We start from the raw sequence: 12,448 nt of genomic DNA, 5'->3' as shown, positions 1-12,448 counted from the left end.
GTTAAAGGGCCAGGTGCCACAGAGCGCATGGTGCACGGGCACCTTGCGCATCAAAGTGACGCGCGACTGCGCATGCAAGACGTCTAGTGGCGCGATATGTCTCTGTATCGTCGGGGTGTTCTTATTGGCCAAGTGATCAGGAGAAAGACTGTTACAACAGATGCATCGAGCACGGGCTGGGGAGCCGTATGCGACGGCAGACCAGCCTTCGGGACGTGGTCAGAAACTGAGAAGTTTATGGCACATAAACTGTCTGGAGCTCCGTGCTGTACACCTAGCGCTCAAGTGCTTTCTCCCGGGCATTCTCCACCGTCACGTTCTCATCAGGACGGACAGCATGACAGTGGTAGTGTTTATAAATCACCAAGGGGGTGTCAGCTCCGTCAGGCCAAAGAAGATGTTTACAGGAAGGAGGACAAAATCTTGTATAAACAGGCTAAATACACACTGGAAAAGGAGATCAGAGTGGCAACAAGGAATTATTCTGAAAAAATAAGGATTCAATTGTCTTTCAGTGACTCAGCATCAGTGTGGAAAGGTCTGAAAGAAATCACCAACTACAAGACACCATCCCCCATCACTGTGGAGAATCAACAACTAGCAGACGATCTGAATGAGTTCTACTGCAGGTTTGAAAAAACACCCCACACAACCATTAACACCTCCAGCAACCCCTCTCTCCCCCACACCTGCAATTCAGATCGGCGAAGACGAGGTACGCCAGGTCTTCTGGAAGCAAAAAAGGAAAAAATCACCAGGCCCAGATTGTGTTACACCAGTCTGTCTGAAATCCTGTGCTGACCAGCTGGCCCCCATCTTCACACAGATCTTCAACAGATCACTGGAGCTGCTGTGGTCATGAAGTCTTTTGAAAAACTGGTGCTGGCCCACCTGAAGGACATCACTGGACCCTTGCTGGATCCTCTTCAGTTTGCCTACAGAGCAAACAGGTCTGTGGACGATGCAGTCAACATGGGACTGCATTATTTTCTGCAACATCTAGACAGACCAGGGACTTATGTGAGGATCCTGTTTGTGGACTTCAGCTTTGCCTTTAACACTATCATTCCAAACCTCTTCCCACCCAAACTAACTCAGCTCTCCGTGCCCACCTCCGTCGGTCAGTGGATCAACAGCTTCCTGACAGACAGGCAGCAGCTAGTGAGGCTGGGAAAATTCACATCCAGCACTCGTACGATCAGCACTGGAGCTCCTCAGGGCTGCGTTCTCTCCCCACTGCTCTTCTCCCTGTACACCAACGACTGCACCTCTAAAGACCCCTCTGTGAAGCTCCTGAAGTTTGCAGACGACACCACACTTATCGGCCTCATTCAGGACGGTGACGAGTCTGCTTACAGACAAGTGGTTAAAGAGCTGGCTGTCTGGTGCATTCTTAACAACCTGGAGCTCAACATGCTCAAAACTGTGGAGATGATCGTGGACTTCAGGAGAAACCCCCCTGCTCTCCCCCCACTCACCATCATGGACAGCACTGTAACGACAGTGGAGACATTCAGATTCCTGGGCAACACCATCTTTCAGGACCTGACGTGGGACATTCACAAAGACTCCATTGTTAAAAAGGCCCAGCAGAGGTTGTACTTCCTTCGCCAGCTGAGGAAGTTCAACCTGCCACAGGAGCTGCTGAAACAGTTCTACTCCGCCATCATTGAATTAGTCCTCTGCACTTCAATAACTGTCTGATTCAGCTCAGCTACCAAATCTGACCTCAGAAGACTACAGAGGGTAGTCCGGACTGCTGAGCGAATCACTGGTACAACCCTGCCCACTTTCCAAGAACTGTACTCATTCAGAGTGAGCAAAAGGGCTGGCAAAATCACTCTGGACCCCTCACATCCAGCACACTCCCTCTTTGAACTGTTGCCATCTGGTCGACGCTACAGAGCACTGAGCTCCAGAACGCCCAGGCACAGAAATAATTGTGGAACACTTGTTTATCTAACACACATACTTAGACTACATTTAAATTTGCCCATAATATACCTGTACATACAACTGTCTATTGTTATATACCTGTACATACATTTGCCAATTTGTATTCCTTATTTACTCTATTTTTTAATTCTTCTTTTTATTATCTGTGTTTTTTGTTCTGTCACTGTCATTCTGTTACACTGTGGAAGCGTCTGTCACGAAAACAAATTCCTTGTATGTGTTAACATACCTGGCAATAAAAGCTCATTCTGATTCGGATTCTTATTTGAGCACCAGTTTGAACAAACTTGAACTAAACTATATGTGATGCCGCCGGAGACGCCGCCATTTCACATTCTGTGTGTCACCGGGATTAACTCCGCCCCTGGTGTGACACGGCATCGTCTAGTTGCTGCGCCCCCCTTGACTTTTACATGGTTTCGACTAGGTCCTGTAGACCTGAGCTGTTTAACAAGAGCGCCAATATCATTGCCGCTCTCATTACGGTTCCGTATGTGAAACTTGACATACTTAGTCGAGCCAGGCTCCATCGCTGTGAGATGGCAGAATTTTATACGTTCCCATAGCAATGTAGAGTGACCGAATCGAAAGGGAATGCTCTCGGTTACTCACATAACCTCGGTTCCCTGAGATGAGGGAACGAGACATTGCTCTTATTACCGTGTCACCTAGCTCAGGATCTTAGAATGCCAAGGTGCTTCAGTCAAGATTCTGAATAGATGATGTACAAGCGCTCCTTTATATAGAGTGGGAGCCCCTCATATTTCGTGCGCTTGAACGCCATTGGCCAGTTTCACTGGAGTGATTCAATAAGGCTTCAGTAGTATTTGGAGGAAAGGGTAATTCCCATAGCAATGTCTCGTTCCCTCATCTCAGGGAAATTAGTTTACATGAGTTACGTGAGTGAGGTTACGAGAGCGATTTATGCTTTTAAATTGCTCTCGTAGTACTTTGATGTTTTATGCCGATTGGTCTGCGCAGCGCCAATGCATCTCAAACAAGCCTATTAGCACTGAAGCAGATTTAAAGTTAATGAGATAATTAACCCTTCTAAGGGTTCGTGTGGGGTGTACACGCCAGCTGTTAAAGGATCAAATATGATTGTAACAAAATGAAAAAAAAAGTAATTTTACAGAGTTCATTAATGTTTTTACTCCTCAGTTGTGCAGTTTTGGGAGGATTTATGGTATTTTGAAATTTTATTTACACAAATAAATGTAAACATATTTTTTAAAAGAGGTTTTTATAGAAAAAAAAAAATTTTTATGGAAAATTTACTTAAAAGAAGACCCACATTTCTAATTTTCATTCATGGAGATAACATGGCCAATGTGCCATGGTTTAATGGAAAATTGTTTCAATCTACTTAACCCTTTCACTGGTGAGTTTAAAATATTCTAGCGGTCCCCCCAGAGTCAGTTTTTTTAAGGCGACCATTATTTTAGAATGTGTCCCCTTACTGTTTCCATGGCGATGCATCATGCTTGTCACGTGACACACCGCGGTCACAATAACACTGTATGACAGATGAATCTCTTTTATTTTGTTTTTCAGAGTCCTGTCAGTCGTATTTACAGCACGTGAATTCATCAATTTCTCCTGAAATACAAGTAAGTACTAGTAAAAAAAAAAGAAAAAGTAAAGCCTGAATGCACCTGATTCGGATTCTTATTTGAGCACCAGTTTGAACAAACTTGAACTAAACTATATGTGATGCCGCCGGAGACGCCGCCATTTCACATTCTGTGTGTCACCGGGATTAACTCCGCCCCTGGTGTGACACGGCATCGTCTAGTTGCTGCGCCCCCCTTGACTTTTACATGGTTTCGACTAGGTCCTGTAGACCTGAGCTGTTTAACAAGAGCGCCAATATCATTGCCGCTCTCATTACGGTTCCGTATGTGAAACTTGACATACTTAGTCGAGCCAGGCTCCATCGCTGTGAGATGGCAGAATTTTATACGTTCCCATAGCAATGTAGAGTGACCGAATCGAAAGGGAATGCTCTCGGTTACTCACATAACCTCGGTTCCCTGAGATGAGGGAACGAGACATTGCTCTTATTACCGTGTCACCTAGCTCAGGATCTTAGAATGCCAAGGTGCTTCAGTCAAGATTCTGAATAGATGATGTACAAGCGCTCCTTTATATAGAGTGGGAGCCCCTCATATTTCGTGCGCTTGAACGCCATTGGCCAGTTTCACTGGAGTGATTCAATAAGGCTTCAGTAGTATTTGGAGGAAAGGGTAATTCCCATAGCAATGTCTCGTTCCCTCATCTCAGGGAAATTAGTTTACATGAGTTACGTGAGTGAGGTTACGAGAGCGATTTATGCTTTTAAATTGCTCTCGTAGTACTTTGATGTTTTATGCCGATTGGTCTGCGCAGCGCCAATGCATCTCAAACAAGCCTATTAGCACTGAAGCAGATTTAAAGTTAATGAGATAATTAACCCTTCTAAGGGTTCGTGTGGGGTGTACACGCCAGCTGTTAAAGGATCAAATATGATTGTAACAAAATGAAAAAAAAAGTAATTTTACAGAGTTCATTAATGTTTTTACTCCTCAGTTGTGCAGTTTTGGGAGGATTTATGGTATTTTGAAATTTTATTTACACAAATAAATGTAAACATATTTTTTAAAAGAGGTTTTTATAGAAAAAAAAAAATTTTTATGGAAAATTTACTTAAAAGAAGACCCACATTTCTAATTTTCATTCATGGAGATAACATGGCCAATGTGCCATGGTTTAATGGAAAATTGTTTCAATCTACTTAACCCTTTCACTGGTGAGTTTAAAATATTCTAGCGGTCCCCCCAGAGTCAGTTTTTTTAAGGCGACCATTATTTTAGAATGTGTCCCCTTACTGTTTCCATGGCGATGCATCATGCTTGTCACGTGACACACCGCGGTCACAATAACACTGTATGACAGATGAATCTCTTTTATTTTGTTTTTCAGAGTCCTGTCAGTCGTATTTACAGCACGTGAATTCATCAATTTCTCCTGAAATACAAGTAAGTACTAGTAAAAAAAAAAGAAAAAGTAAAGCCTGAATGCACTGTAAGTTGCTTTGGATAAAAGCGTCTGCTAAATGCATAAAAAAAGTGGCCGGTGAACTGGGTGAAGAATAGGGTGAACTTTATAATTGCTAACACTATGTGTATCTGATATGAATAAAACACATCAGCAAATTAAATTAGCTATAAAATAAGAACACTGCATAGTTGTGATAATATGACAAACGCAGTGCATGCCTCTCTTTGGCTCAGCCCCAGCCAACACGAGAAAGCATCGGCCGGTGAACTGGGTGAAGAATAGGGTGAACTTTATAATTGCTAACACTATGTGTATCTGATATGAATAAAACACATCAGCAAATTAAATTAAATTTGCTATAAAATAAGAACACTGCATAGTTGTGATAATATGACAAACGCAGTGCATGCCTCTCTTTGGCTCAGCCCCAGCCAACACGAGAAAGCATAGTTTAAATTTGGCAGTTATGTGACATCACCGAATGAAGCATTTATATAGTGCTTTATTTTGTATTGTTGTACACCCAAAGCGCTTAACAATCATGTGGGGGGTCTCTCCTCAACCACCACCAGTGTGCAGCATCCACTTGGATGATGCAATGGCAGCCACAGGACAACGGCGCCAGTGCGCTCACCTCACACCAGCTACAGGTGGAGAGGAGAGAGAGTCATAGAGCCAGTGGATGGGGATTATTAGGAGGCCATGATTGACAAAGATAGGGGGGCAATTTGGCCAGGACACCGGGGTTACACCCCTACTCTTTACGAGAAGTGCCATGCGATTTTTAATGACCAGAGAGTCAGGACCTCGGTTTAACGTCTCATATGAAAGACGGTGTTTTTTGACAGTATAGTGTCCCCGTCACTATACTGGGGCGTTGGGACCCACACAGACTGCAGGGTGAGCACCCCCTGCTGGCCTCACTAACACCTCTTCCAGCAGCAACCTAGATTTCCCAGGAGGTCTCCCATCCAGGTGCTAACCAGGCTCAACCCTGCTTAGCTTCAGTGGGCAACCAGTCTTGGGCTGCATGGTGATATGGCTGTGGTCATATGAATGTTCTAAATCCCATATGTGGGACCGTACTCCCAGGGGCACAGAAATAAAAATCCCATATCTGGGACCGTACCGCTCAAAAGGTAAAAAAAAAAAAAAACCTTACCTTTTTACAAAATAACAGTCAAACCTGAATATGGTGTTATATGTGTGTATGTTTGCATTTGTTCTCTATCGTGGATGTGCTGTGGTGTCACTCCATCATTTCTGTGTGTGTTCTGCATTGTAGCTCATTTTTATTTGACAAAATATGTAAGAGAGCAAATTATGCCATGCCATTTATGATATTTTTTATGAGTAGGTTTTATGGGTTTGGGGGGTGGGGATCTTGTGTATTTTTCCTCCATCATGGATGTGCTGCGGTGTCACCCCTTCAGTTTTGGTGTGTTTTCTGCATTGTAGCTTTCATTTTTGACAAATTGTCAGTATTTTTATGGTCTCCCATTGATGTCTATGGGTGATTTTTAGGGGGTGGGTGTGTGTGTGTGACCGAGAGCATTCCACATTGTGGATGAGTGGAAGGGTTGCCACTTCATTTATGTGTATTTTGTGTTTTGCATTGGTGCAGGTTTAGTGATTTTATTTTACAAATTATAAAGAAAAAGTATTAATTTTATCATTCCCCCATTCATTTCAATGTGGGGTCTCCAGAGACCCCAAACATCCTGAGTGTGACTTTTTTTACACTAACATACAACCAAATATCAATACAATTTAATATTTTAGTTGTAGAGCTAGCAAGTGTTGACAACCGTACAAAGTCTCATGCCATTTCGATAAAGGGAACTTTTTTATTTTATTTCAGCAAATATAATTTGGGGTCAAAAAGACCCTGAACAGCTTAGAAAGGTTAAGTGATTAATTGAATGATGATTGACCATTAGTAAAGACACCTGATGTTAACAAGCAGAATTACTGAAGGAAAGAGTCAACATTTTTACTTCACCATTATGGTGGTTAGTGTTTACTGTAGTTGGGTTCCTGACCCTTGACTTTTTAATGTTAGATTTTGTCTGGCTGTTGTAACCAAGTTACAGTAGCCAAACAAGCCAAGAGAAGATGTGATTAGGTTTAGTTGGTTATGTTTTGACATACCATCATGTTGTGACCTGAAACACTGATCTTGTTTAGAGCCTAATATCTGTATTCCATATTGATTATAGCAGCTCTGTGATTCTACAGCATACAATAAATATAGTAAGAGGCATTTCTATATTTTGATAAAAAGCTTTGAACTATTTTATCATTTAGACATACAGACATCAAGAATCAGCATATCAATCTCAACTATGGTGACCATCAAAAAAGAATGATGCAGTGCATTCTGGCTTCCACCAATCAAAATTAACCCATGGCTCCCAGCATGCATTGCGGCATGAATAATTTATGAGCTGAATTTTATTAGTACTTCCTTATATTTTACTATTTTCTTTTTGCTATTTTTAATGCGTTTTATTAACATATGTTGTGATGCTCAGAGTTTATCTGTTTATCTGAATATGCTGTTTGTCACCATTGTTGAGATACATACGCTGATTCTTAATGTCTGTTTGTCTAAATAAATGTAGTAATTAGTTTTTTGTGTGCAGAATCTCATGCATGCATCATAGGGTTGCTGTGATAAAAAAAATTTGTAAAACATCTATACAATCAGATTGGGCTCTGAATGATTAAGTAGCATACCATGACAAGGGAGCTATATTGCTGAATATTCTTATGATTGCAAATGATTTGCTCAGTAAACAAGTTGGCTAGTTAAGTAGTCAAATAGTTACTTACAATTATTTACATTTTAGACACAGTATTTACTGTTTTGTCCTATTTCACCAACAAAAATAGTTGCAAACAAAGATCACAGCAGAAGTATTGCACAATCTCCAAGCAACACACTGCGGTGTTTTGTTACTGAATGATTCAGCGTTTTGAATTAATCGGTTGAAATTAATGAACTCAATGACTCACTTATTAAGGGATTTACTGCCACCTACTGGTGGTTGAGTAGGTGGCAGTAACAACATTTCTTTATTTGTATATTCATATATGTGTTTAAAATATTAATCTCATAACATTTATTGCAGTTTTAATTTTGCAGCGTAAATGATTTAATCTGACTGGTAACAGCCCTATAGTGTATATTGAATTTATTGATAAATTGTAATAATTTGACATGAAAGATGATAGATACATTTAAAAAGGTTAACAATAGGTCTTTGTAAAGGTCAATAAAAATATGCAGGATTAAGTATAAAGCTGATAGAACACTGATAAAAATACTGCTTCAGAATAAATTGTTTGCACCACCAAAAATCTTGGCGATGCGGTACTTTTGTGGGGATATTTTGTATGGAATATTGTCTGCTGATATGAAAAGTTCATATGTATCTCGCAATAATAAATAGAATTTTTGACAGCAATGATATTTTGTTTTCTTTTTACATTAAACATATTCAATATTACATATATGTATGTAATATAATGTGTATTTCTATTACAGGTTTAGGTCTTACATTTCATACAAGGTGGTATTAAAAAGGTCTTAAAAAGTCTTAAATTGAACTTGTTCATATCTGTAGAAACCCTGCATTCCACTCCACTTTTACACATGCGCTCGCAGACTTCCCTAAGCACTTCCCCTCAGGGGAATCCCAACTGCCATTTTGAAGTGCATTCCACTTCGTGAAGTGGACGAGGGAAGTTTATATGGACAGACCCTCGACCCCTCGATTTTGACCAAGGGAGCGAGTCTGCTTCATATGCACACTTCAGGCTACCCCATGATTATGACGTCGTCACAGATGGCGTTTAATTTATCCCCACCCCAAACAACTCTATAATACATAAATTATCATTCTTTTTTTTTGTTACATTTATAACAGCCCAATCATACCTTTATACATATTAAATGCAGCACCAAACAAATTCGTAAGGGGGAAAATGTAAACAATAAACCAACTCCAATAGCGGATTCTAAGTGATCAAGGGCTTAGGTCGTTCCAATTCAGCCCATTCCAAGGGTTCAGTAGTGGACACTCATGCAACGTAATCAATGACGTACATCCGAGTAAACGAGATGGAGGGAAATTTGACTGGAACGCAGCCATTGTCATGTTTAGACTCGTGCTTCAGACACCAGTCATGCAAGAGGAAATCCCCATAGCGCTAGGGGACGCAGCATGGAGTTCCCATTCGAAAGGGAACATTTGAGAGTTTAGGTCCATATGTTAAGAGTGAAATTATTTCAAATCTTTTTCTTCTTGTTCTGCAGCTGTGAATCAGTGAAGGGCGATGGCGTCAGTTAAAGTGCTGCTTCTGAACTCACTGCAGGAGCTGGAAGAAGCAGAACTGAAGAAGTTTCAGTGGTACTTAAAGAATGATCATGAGTGTATGTCTAAGTGTGAAATGGAGAATGCAGATCGGTTAAAAACAGTGGATAAGCTGGTGGCGTGTTTTGGACCAGAAGAAGCTGTGAAGATCACGGTCAAAATCCTGAGGGAGTTAAAGCACAACCAACTGGCTAAACAGCTGGAGGATGAACATGAGCAAGGTACAGTTTAATTCACATTGACTGAAACGTGAGCTGTAACGTGCACACCACTAAGAACAAAAAAAAAGAAAGACGTAAAGGTCTTTTTTCCCAATAATTAAACAATGCATCTTCAGAGTTGGTATTCTGGCTTTATATATGATCATTCGCTTGGATTTAACATTTCCTGAAAATCATGCTCAAATGGAGTTCGCTGGATGAAGTGCGCGTCACATCTTGTTCTTCTTGAGGTAAATTCCGGGTTAATCCTCTCAGCACGTGCAAAAGTACCATACAAATGAACAGTAGCCACGATGAACTTGACTATCCTCATTCTTTGTTTATGTTGGGTGTTTACATGTGCGTGCGTCTCATGTGGGTCCCTATGGAAAGGTAACTCCCGTTGCGTCGTCATTGATGACTGTATGGGGGAAACTCCTGTTTATTCTGTTACTGAAACCTGATTTGTTAATATTTGTGTAGCTGCACAAACCAATGGCACTCGAGCCCGCCAGGGGGGCGGAGCCGACTGCTATACAAGTCGGCTCAGAGCGCCATTTCATCAGAATCTTCTCCTTCAGTGACGAGACCATCTCTTCGCTGACTCTGCGACTCCCGCCGTTGAAGCCAGCCACCGGCAGTAGATGATTTCCCCTGCGACCATCTTGCAAAGAAAAAAAGAGCAAATTTCTGAGCAAATCAGCTGACGGGCACAAGGAGTGTGTCGCATGTCTGGGCGTCACCCATGCAGAGGCTGCACTCACCAGACCTTCGTGTCCTCACTGCAAGGACATGAATCTTGCATGCCCCGCCTTCGTTCACGGATTGCCTTTTCCCACAAAGATGGTCCTCCCTGCTCTGTTCCCCCGACTCCTCTTTCTCCCAGGAGAAAGAAGCAGGAACAGCAGGGCTCCTCTCTTGGGCACAAGTGACGTTGCGTCGGCCCAATGCTGGCACACTTTACTCTCCCCGCAGCACCTCATGTCGCCGGTTTGCTTCACACGTGAGGATCAGCGCCCCTCATTGGTCGCAAGCGGCCTGGTTTTCTTCGGCGCCTCTAAGGAAGAGATAGCTGTCAACGACTCCATGTCCTTGACAGCATCTGACGCGTGGGTGTGTTCCGGCGAAGAGCCCGAAGCTCCCCCTCCATCTCAGTCTATGCGGTTGAGCAGTCTATCCGCGTTCTTTCACGTGCTGTGGAGGAACTAGGCCTCGTGTGGTCGGCCCTGGAAGAGCCCGACCCCAGCCTCCTCGACAAGTGGTTCCTGAAGGAACATCGTCAGCCTTCCACCCGTCAGCGAGCCGTGGGCTAAAGATTGCAGCGCATTCTTCTAAGCCCTGCAGGATGATGTCAGCCATTGCCAGCAGGGCTTATGCAGTGGCTGGCCAGGCAGGCTCAGCCCTGCATACGATGTCTGTGCTGTGGGAGAACTTGCACAATTGGTGGCTGACTAAATACTTTTTTGCCCCACTGTATATTGTTGAGTATCATCAGCATAACAGAAGATGACACCTGTTTGAAAACAACTTATTTAAGTGTACAATGATTCACTCAAATAGTGTTAATTTCGTTAACTATGACTATGAAGAAAAATGTTCGTTGACAAGCTTTTTTCCCATGACTAAGACGAGACGAAGACGAGACAACAATAAGGTCAATAAACGATAACTAAGACTATATCAACATGAGACTAAAATGTATTCAAAAAGATATTTTTAGAGACTTTTTATTTTCATCAAAAAAGGAGACAAAATGTTATTGCAGACTGCTCTACACGCCTACTATGCGAGCTTTCATGAGTGCGGTTGCCAGATATCAAGAGTTCAAATCCCCGAATCAGAGCTTCGCTGTTAAGATCATACATTTTCTGCCCGGTGTGTTTTGCTTATTTGAAGCAATCTGGCAACCATGCGCACGCGCTCGCTCCTCTTTGCGGAATCGCCGCCGCTGATGATCTGAAAAACAAGCTGGAGTTTAGCGATCTAAATGAAAGCTTCATTCAGCCGGTCTGTGTTCTGTCATGAGATCTGGACTGTATTGTCTGCGATTGTGATCACTGAATAAATACACTTACTCAATTGCTGTTGTTTTAATATAGAAAGACTATTGCAATTATGGAATTAGTGGAATTACTAGGAATTTCACTGTTATAATATTTTTCATTTGTTTTAGCTGTTTTCATAATGTAGACAGAGAGATTGCATAAGTCTTTGGTGTTGATTTATATAATAAAAAAGCCTATAATAAATCAGTACACTAGATGAGGTCAAATACACCGTGTATGAGTCCACATTTTATTGATTTGTGCTTATTGAAGAAAGTGCAATACCTGAAATGCAAAAGTAAATTTCTCAAATGACAACAATCATTACGATTATAATTTTGAGAAAAAAAAATTTTTTTCAGATCCTCCTATCAACTCTATTGGCAATGGGCATCTCAGGAACCGCAATCCAGTGGTTTGAGTCTTACCTATCAGATAGGTCCTTCAAAGTATCTTGGAGAGGTGAGGTGTCCAAGACGCAACATCTAACTACTGGGGTGCCTCAGGGCTCAGTTCTTGGACCACTTCTCTTCTCTGTCTACATGACATCAATAGGTTCTGTCATTCGGAAACATGGCTTTTCAGACCACTGCTATGCTGATGACACTCAGCTTTACCTCTCATTCCATCCTGATGATCAGACGATAGCTGTTCGCATCTCAGCTTGTCTAACAGACATTTCTTGCTGGATGAATCTTGCCAAGACAGAACTGCTTGTGGTTCCAGCAAACCCATCGTTTAATCACAATTTCACCATTCAGTTAGGTACATCAAACATAACTCCTTCAAAAACAGCCAAAAACCTTGGAGTTATGATTGATGATCAGCT

General features: G+C 41.9%; 1 protein-coding gene across 1 annotated transcript in view; it reads left to right on the top strand.

The window, feature by feature from the left end:
* Positions 1-9,539: 9,539 nt before the first annotated feature.
* The window catches only part of LOC107561650 (GTPase IMAP family member 8-like), a 20,179-nt gene continuing 17,270 nt past the window's right edge, over positions 9,540-12,448 (top strand). The window contains exon 1 of the mRNA XM_016246121.1: positions 9,540-9,595. The gene's annotated coding sequence lies outside the window, so the exon portion shown is untranslated. The remainder of the gene's footprint in view (positions 9,596-12,448) is intronic.

This window comes from Sinocyclocheilus grahami, unplaced genomic scaffold (assembly GCF_001515645.1).
Source record: "Sinocyclocheilus grahami isolate Dianchi unplaced genomic scaffold, SAMN03320097.WGS_v1.1 scaffold786.1, whole genome shotgun sequence".
In the NCBI taxonomy this organism is placed as follows: domain Eukaryota; kingdom Metazoa; phylum Chordata; class Actinopteri; order Cypriniformes; family Cyprinidae; genus Sinocyclocheilus; species Sinocyclocheilus grahami.
Note: the sequence above shows the minus strand (reverse complement) of the source record. Positions and strands in the feature narration are given on the sequence as shown.